The following is an 8,982-nucleotide window of genomic DNA, read 5'->3' on the forward strand; positions in this document are numbered from 1 at the left end:
CCTCAGATATGTCATCCTGTTCTCTGCTTTGTACCCTCTTCACTTTCACCTATGTCCCCACCACCATTAGGCACCAAAACTTTGAAATATTTTCTGCCTGTTTCAGTCTTCGACTTCCCTAACTCTTCTTCTGACCCATACCTCTGGGTTCAATGCCCCTCCATACACACACACACACACACACACACACACACACACACACACACACACACATACACACAGTGCCACAGACAGACCACAGAGCCATCAATCAAAGGCACCAAGCAAATGTGGATTTCTTTTTTAGGATTAAAAAATATTTTTTTCTATTTAAAAAAATATGCTCAGTTTTTCTGTATAAGTAATTTGGAGATTAAAGTCAATTTCCCTTGATTATTGGCATATATTATTTCTGGCATGTTATAATTATCATTGATGATAAAAATTACCTAAAGGACTTTAACCGAACTAGTGAGTCATTTATCGTAGCAAGGAGACAAAAACAGTCTAGAAACCACCTCAAACCACAAATGCTAGATCTCCTCGATAAAGCAAGAAGCATGTCAGCCAAGGATAACAACATAATATAAACTTGTTGGTGTAATCTTATGCAGCAGGGTGTAGTGGTGCATGCCTGTAATCCTTGCCAAGCTCTTGCTTCTGTCTTCTGCACTTCTTTCCAAAAAAAATCTAAATTGGTTCATGAGTCCCCAGTGCACCCACATCGGTCTCTTCAATCAACTCCAATTTTTCTTTAGCACTGGAATCCTTTCACTTTGAGCCTTCAGAATTCCATTCATGAAAGTTTCCAAACCCTCTTGGACTGACTTCCCCTGTAGAATTTTGGTGCATAGGATCCTACTCATCCTTCTTCGGAATTCTTTGAAATCTGCTTTCCCAAAATCTAAGGTGCATGTCAGGATGGCTTTCCTCTCCTCCATCACAAACCCTAGGAGGAAGTGGGCACTTCCACTCAGGTTCCCTTCATTTCCACCACAGAAACCAATTTTCCCTCAAAGTGAGAATAAAATTAAAATGCTATTAGTTGCTCTTTCAGCAGAGAGAAAGCTGTACTACAGGTCTGGGTCACTGAAGTCTCTCACCACTACTATATTATGTTTCTATATCAGGACTGCCAGTTACTTCCCAAACTCCTTAGCTATTTTCTCTTTCTGTCTGGTTGATCCTTAGTATATTACCATTAACCCTTTCACATTGAGACTTTCCCCATCAAGGTTTCAGTATATCATTGGTTGGTGTAAGAAATTAAATGGGAATTTTTGGGGAGTTTTGCAGCAGCCATAGATGACAAAGGCCAACAGATAACACAGAGCCTATGACCAAATATTCAACCCAAATTTTACAATAAGGTAGGGTAAACACCCCATAAAGGAAAAACAAAAAATTCAGGTTTCTTTTCTGATACAAAGGGAGGACCAAAAATTTTACATGGGTTTTCCAGATCCTGGGGGCACTGCACCCCTAATCCTAGCAATGTGGAAGGGATAACTGTATAATGACAGTATTACTTCTTTTTCTCTCTCCATTGACATTGTCATAGATGCTTTCCACCATACTGCTCCCTCTCTGATTCCTGGATTTCCTCAAATGACTATAATTTTTGAATATACAGTGCTATCCCACCCCCAGCTTCCTTTTACTTATCTTGCTTGTTTTGGGGGTGTGGAGCCAATGGGGGGTAAGTGACTTACCCAGGGGTCACACAGCTAGTAAGTCTGAAGTCAGATTTGAACTCAGGTCCTCCCGAGTTCTATGCTCTATGCACTCAGTCCCGTAGCTGCCCCTATCTTGCTTCTTTTGACAAGAGTATACCCAACCAGAGCCACATGCCAGTCATCAGTTTCATGCCATCAAGTCTCAGTAGTACCTGACATCATATTTGCCTCTTTGTTTTAGGATTATCCTTATGTTATGTTCTTCTTGCTTATTGCCTAAACTGTGGGCATTTGTGTCTAGATATTTGACATTATGAGTTTTACTACTGGCTTCTTTGTTGAATTTTATTTCCTCTGAACTTATAGGTGTCTTATCTGCTATGCTTCCTTCCTTGTAACTATTCTCTAGAGTGTCTAACTTGGTGGATATATAGATGTGTTATACATAAATACACATCTCTTTGTGCATATATACACACATGCATATGTGTATGTATTTATGCTTTTATGTATACGTATATATGTGTCACATATAACATTATATGTGTGTGTGTGTGCACATACACAGTGTTCTATTAAACCACACTAAAGAAGGCCTCCAAAAACTCCTCAGGTTATACTACACACTGGACCACCTAGTCTGACTGTGAATAAAGGCAGCTATAGAAGGGATAAAACAATTCCACGCTTTACCCTCTTACTCTCTCCTGTCCCAGGAATTTTTCTTAATCTCTGGGCATCAGTAAAGTCCTCTGTAAAGTAAGAAGATTGGACCAGATGATCTCTAAACTCCCTTCCAGCTCTAAGCCCATAACCCCATGAGGCTCTTCCTCAGTTTGTCCCTTCCAGCCCTGAGGGCCAGTTTTTCCACCTTGGCCCCCAAGATCTCAAAGTGATCTGCTTAATCTTGATTATTCTCCCCACCCCACTCCCAGAAGGTATAGAGTCACTGTCCAAAATTAAGTCCATTACAGACTTTAAAGGTGAGAAGTCATGCTATTCTCATATTGTAGAGATGGGAGGAAGGGACTGGGTGAAGGTGGGAATGAAAGGAGGGGGAGCTCAGAAGAGTTTACCTCAGAAAATGGAAGCCACAGTAGCATGGTGTGATATTAACCCCAGTCCTAACTCTAAAACTAATTTACAGATCTCCAGAGGCAGCTTAACAAATTGGTGCACTGCCCAAGGCTGGGCTTCAGCCTCAGATAAGTACTAGCTGTGTGACCCTGGGCAAGTCACTTAACCTCTGCTTCAGTTTCCTTGCAAGTAAAATAAGGATAATGCTAGCACTTACCTCCCAGAGTTGTTGTGAGGTTAAAATAAAACATATTTGCAAAGCATTTAACACAGTGCTGGGAACATAAAAGGTACTCAATAAATACTTATTTCCTTTCCTTCCTTGGGTAGTTTGATTAGAGAGACTCCAATAAATTACCTCCCCCATTAAAATATGACTCCCACCCACACCTAAATTTCCACCATTAGAAATTTATCCTTTAGGTTCATTCTCAACCCCCACCCCCAACTCTTATTTAAAAAGCAAAGCCCATTGGGAGAAGGGAAATACATTAAGACCCCAACACCTGTCATGGATTCATAGAACGTTAGTACTGGAAAAGAATTTAGAGGTCTAGTCCAAATTCTTCATTTTAGAGACAAGATTTGGGACCCAGAAAGGTGACATGATTTAGCCAGACCACTCACAAGCTAATTGCTGAGCTGGGCTTAAGTATGAATGAATTTAGTAGCTCCTTCTTGTTCTGAGAGGAAAGCCTAAGGCAGCTAGAGAGCTCTGGGAGACTGGTTCTAAAAGTAGGGAAAAGGGTAAATAAAAGAGCACATTTTACTGGGGGTGGGTAGGGGAGAGGGAAGGAGATGGCAGGAAAACCTGACTTGCCCCTGCCCACCCAATGTTTTTGTTCTTTCCTCTTTACTCTGTCCAATGTAAATATTGAATCTATGTTTCTATCCTAGGTTTGGAATAAATATTTGCAGAAAGAACTGATGAATGAATGGTCATTGTGTTCTCTGCATAATTCTCAGTTCTTTGTTTTCCCCCTAATATTGTTACATTGTACACTGTGCAAAAGCAAACATTTAATCTTAACCCTTTCTGTATTTGTTCACTATTTATCAATCAATTGTCTCAAGGAAGAGATTTCCAATTTAGGCTCTTTCAGTGAAATCCTTGGATTCTGCAGAAATATTTTGCAGGAGGGTGTTGAGTATTTTTAGGAAATTGCTGAGTTTTCTAACACTTTAAAGTTTGTTTAAGGATAGGCAAACATGAGAAAGATTCATGTGTTTTTTGTCATCTTGGGAACCACCTTCCACCAGTCACAGTCCCTTATGACTTAGTATGGAAGTACTAGGAAGTTAAAAGTTAAGCAACTTTGTCACAAGCTAGTCAGTGTCATACTGAGATCTAAATCTAGGACTTTCTGACTTCAAATGCAGCATTCTAGTCATTATGCCAGGCTGCTTCCTGTGTAAGGACGTTCTTTTCAATCCAGTTGCCTCTGCTTCTAGGGACGTGGTGTTTTGGAAACATCCTAGGAGTGCAAATTAGTATCTTCGAGTTTCTAGCCCCAATTCTGCTGCTAACTAGTATGTATAGCTTTGGGCAAGTTACTTCTACTGTCTAGAATCACCCTCCTACTCTATAAATGACTCGGTGAGACTTGATGATATAAAAGGTCCTTTCCAGTTCTAATAGTAATACTTTTACTTATTCAATACCATATCAATCAAACTACCAAAGGATTATTTTATAGAGCTAAAAAATAACAATGATGCTGAAATTCACTGAGAGGAACAAAACATAAAAAATCTCAAAGGAAATAATGGGGGGAGGGGAGTACGAAAGGGTGCCTAGCAGTGCCAGGGCTCAAACTCTACTACAGAGCAGTGATCATCAAAATAATTTAGTACTGGTTAAGAAATAGGTCGATCAGTGGAACAGCATAAGCACACAGCATACAGAAACAAACGAGCCATTAGTCTGGTATTTGATAAACTCGTAGAGCCCAGTTACAGGGGTAAAAACTCACTATTTGACAAAAATTGCTGGGAAAGTTGGAATGCAGTAAAAAGCAAGTATACGCCAACATCCCATGACATATACCAAGATAAGCTCCAAATGGGTACATGACTTAGATGTAAAAGATGACATTGCAAATTAGAACAGGAAGAGAATTCTGGGAGCATAGCGGGATACTTCAGAAAACTTCCAGCTCTCCAAATTTCCTCCACAGAAAAGACACAACATGGCCTCAGAGGAAATAGTGAGCAGCCGAAGTAAACAAAAGTCAAGGTAAAGCAGTTTTTCTCCAAAGACAACCTAAGAAGACCCCAGGAAAGACCTAACCTCCAGGGGCAGAGGTTAGGCCTGAGTGAAGTGCAAACAGCCCCAGGTCAACTCTGCAGAATCAACAAACAGCAAGTCCGGTGGGCCACTAGGGTTGGGAGACAGCCTCAGCCTTAGAAGCTTTCATAGTGTAGGGGTCTGAGGGTTGAGAAGACTGAAGGCCCTTCCAGGCTCAAGAGAGGCCAAGCACAGCTGTGCTGACCAGACACGTCCTGGGCCAGGCTGCCACTGCGGGAGGGAAAGAACTAGCACCCACCTGGTGAGGACAATAGCCAAGGGGCGGGGCCCCTGCAGGCTGTGGCCGCTTGCAGGAGAGCAGAGTCCCCGGTTTCAGTTCCAGGGCAGAGAGGACAGCTGTATTTTGCAGCCATCAGAGGGACTGAGGGGAGTAAGATCACTTGTGGGGCAGCGTGACCACAGCTCTACCTATGGCTTAGGAATGGAGAGGACAGCCCAAGGTTGAGCCCTGGAACAGGCCTCAGAAAACAACAATAAGAAGGCCCTGAGGCTTGGGGCGTTATTCCCCATACCTCGGGACTAGAACTTGATCCTACTAATAGCTGCTAAAAATAAAATAAAACAAAAAGAAAAGAAGTGAGTAAGCAAAGAAGAAAGAACCCGACCATAGACAGCTACTTCTTGTTGATGTTTGTCCTTTGTTCTCGAAGAAGACCATGACATCAGGAAGCTGATACCATGGCTTGCAAGTGAATTGGATTTCAGTGAGGGAGGGCTGTGCAAAGTCATCAACTCACTTTCTCCTCTGGAGCCACCTGGGTCCAGTGGCAAGATATAGGTCAGGACGACTGGAGATGGCCTCCAAATAGCTACTGTGGGGATAGAAAAGATCTGGGTTCATATTCAGAGGAAGATAATGGAGGAAAAAAGCCACTCCTTTTTCAATGTCAAATAGTCCCAAGCACAAAAAGATCTTTTAGAAGAACTTAAAAAGGACTTTAAAAATGAAATAAGAGAGATCAAGGAAAAATTAGAAAAAAAAGTAAGAGCAATCCAAGAAAATCTAGGAAATTATGAAAAGGAAGTCAACCAACTTGAAATAGAGAACCAAAAATTTAAGAAGATAAGTCCTTGAAAACTAGAATTGGGCAAAGGGAAGCTAATGAGATTCTAAGACATCAAGAAATCATAAAACAAAATCAAAAGAATGAAAAAATGGAACAGAATGTGAAACATCTCATCAGAAAAACAACTGATCTGGAGAACAGATTGAGGAGAAATAATATAAGAATAGCTGATAAAAAATAGATGCAATAAAAAAAGAATCTTAATACAATATTACAAGAAATTATGAAGGGAAATTGCCCTGAAGTTCTAGAAGAAGAAGGCAAAGAGAATTAGAAAAAAATTCACTGATCACTACCTGAAAGAGATTCCAGGAGGAAAACTTATAGGAATATCATACCCAAGTTTCAGAGATCCCAGGTTAAGGAAAAAAATATTGCAAGCAACAAGAAAAAGAACAATTTAAATATTGTAGAGCTACAATAAGGATTACACAAGACCTAGCAGCCACTATGTTGAAGGACCATAGGTCTTGGAATACTATATTTCATAGAGCAAAAGAGTTGGGGTTACAGCCAAGGGTAACTTACCCGGCAAAGTTAAGTATAATCCTGAATGGGAAAAAAATGGAAATTTAACAAACTAAAAGACTTCCAGGTATTTGTGACAAAAATAGCAGAACTTAAGGGAAAATTCAACATATAATATCCAGGAGAAATATAAAGTAAACATTAAGGACCAATTACTAGGGACTCAGTAAGTTCAAATCATTTACTTCTTATATATGAAAATATTATCAGTTCTTCTGTGACTGTCATTTTTATTTGGGTAGTTTGAAAGAAAGGCTTGGGCTGAGCTGAATATGATGGAGTGATTCTAAAAAAAAGTGTAAGGAGAGATAAAAAGAAACAATTATCTCATACAAATGAGGCAAAAAAGGAAAAACTGCTATAGAAGAAGCTAGTAGGGAAGAGGGAAGGTAGTGCTGAAATCTTACTCTCATCTAGAATAGGTTAAAGAGGGAATGACATATATCTAGAAGGGTGTAAAAGTCTTCTAAAATCAGAAAGAAGTAAGAGGGCAAGGGGATAGGGTGGAGGGAGAGGATAAGGGAGGGATTCTTGGAGGGGTGAGTAGGTTAAGGAATATGAGAGGAAGGTAGCAGGTAGAAGTAAAAATGGAAGAGTGAAGAGAGATAGGAATAGGGTGAGAAGGATAGTGAGGAAAAGATAGGAAGGAGGAAAATATATAACAAGTAATTATTATATTTTAGGCAATTGGGGTTAAGTGACTTGCCCAGAGTCACATAGCTAGTACGAGTCAAGTGTTTGGTCTGAGGCTAGATTTGAATTCAGGTCCTCCTGACTTCAGAGCCGATGCTCTATCCACTGCACCACCTAGCTGCCCCATGGCAAATGATTATAGCTTAGAATGTGAATAGAATGAATTTACCCAGAAATGGAAACTGATAGCAGATTAAAAATTTGAATGCAACAATGTGTTGCTTTCAGGAAATACTATAAAAATGAGAGAGACACACAAACATAAAATAAAGGTCAGGAGTAGAATTTATTATATGAAAAAAAAACAGGGATAGTCATCATGATTTCAGACAAAATTAAAGCTAAAATAGATTTAATCAAAGATAAAAATAGGAAAACTACACTTGTATCAGCCATATTATTCAGTATTGTTTTAGACCATTTAAAATAACTAGACAGTATAAAATACCTGCAAGTATCCAAAACAGATACAGAAACCATATGTATATAAATATAAAACACTTTTTATACAAATAAAAGTTAGATCTAAATAATTGAGGTAATATTTATTGTTCGTGGGTAGGTAAAGCCAATATGATTTTTTAAAAGAGACAATTTTACGTAACTAATCTATTTAAGCAATGCCATCCCAATTAAATTACTAAAAAACTATCTTACTCAGAAAAAATAATCACAAAGCTCATTTGGAAGAACAAATGGTCAGGAACTTCAAAGAAACCAGGTGAAAAAAAGATATAAAGGAAGCAGATTCAGTAGTATCAGACCTTAAATCATATTATAAGTTTAGAGTATTGTTGAAGTACAAAGCAGATAATTTTGATTGTTTTAAATTAAAATTTTCTTGCACAAAAGCATATGCAGCCAAGAATAGAAGGAATACAGAAAATTGGGGGGAAACTTTCATAGACAATCTCTGATAGAATGTGATTGTGTTGGAATGTTGCTGTGGTGTAGGAAATGATGAGCTGGTTGATTTAGAAAAACATGGAAAGACTTGGACTTCTGAAAGAAGATGTTATCCACCTTCAGAAAAAAAGGTGACAAGTGGAAATAAGCTACGGTCTTACATATATGTGTATAAGTGTATATGTGTATGTTTATATATCCATCTATTTATGTATGTGTGTAGCTTGCTTTAAGGGGTGAGGGTGGGAAGGAGGGGGAAAAAAAGTAAAAAGTGCACAGCAGAGAACAAAAGAAAACCTACAAGGAAGCAAAGAAAAGCTGGACAGCTTTGAAAATAATATGTAGTATTTATTAAATAGGTTTTCTTGAAATGGAAATTTATTGCTTTATAATGAATCCTCTCATGTTCTGCTGTGTACATGGTAATGGTTTTTTTTTCTTTTCTTATTTTGTACTTAAGTTTAAAATAAATTTTTAAAAATTAAAATAAAAAACCAATCAAATTAGAGGAGTAGGAAGAAGTTACCTTTCATATCTATGAATAGAGGAAAAGTTCATGACAGAGAGAGAGAGAGAGAGAAGAGAGAACACAGAAAATAAAGTAAGCAATTTGGGCTATATAATTTTTTTTATTTTCACACACAAAACCAACGCAGATAAAATTAGAGGACACACAGGCAATTGAGAAAAAAGACTTATGTAGTAAGTTTCTCTGATAAAGGTCTCATTTCTAAGATATGTAGGAAAC

Source organism: Phascolarctos cinereus, unplaced genomic scaffold (assembly GCF_003287225.1).
Source record: "Phascolarctos cinereus isolate Bilbo 61053 unplaced genomic scaffold, phaCin_HiC Scaffold_4;HRSCAF=312, whole genome shotgun sequence".
Taxonomy (NCBI): Eukaryota; Metazoa; Chordata; class Mammalia; order Diprotodontia; family Phascolarctidae; genus Phascolarctos; species Phascolarctos cinereus.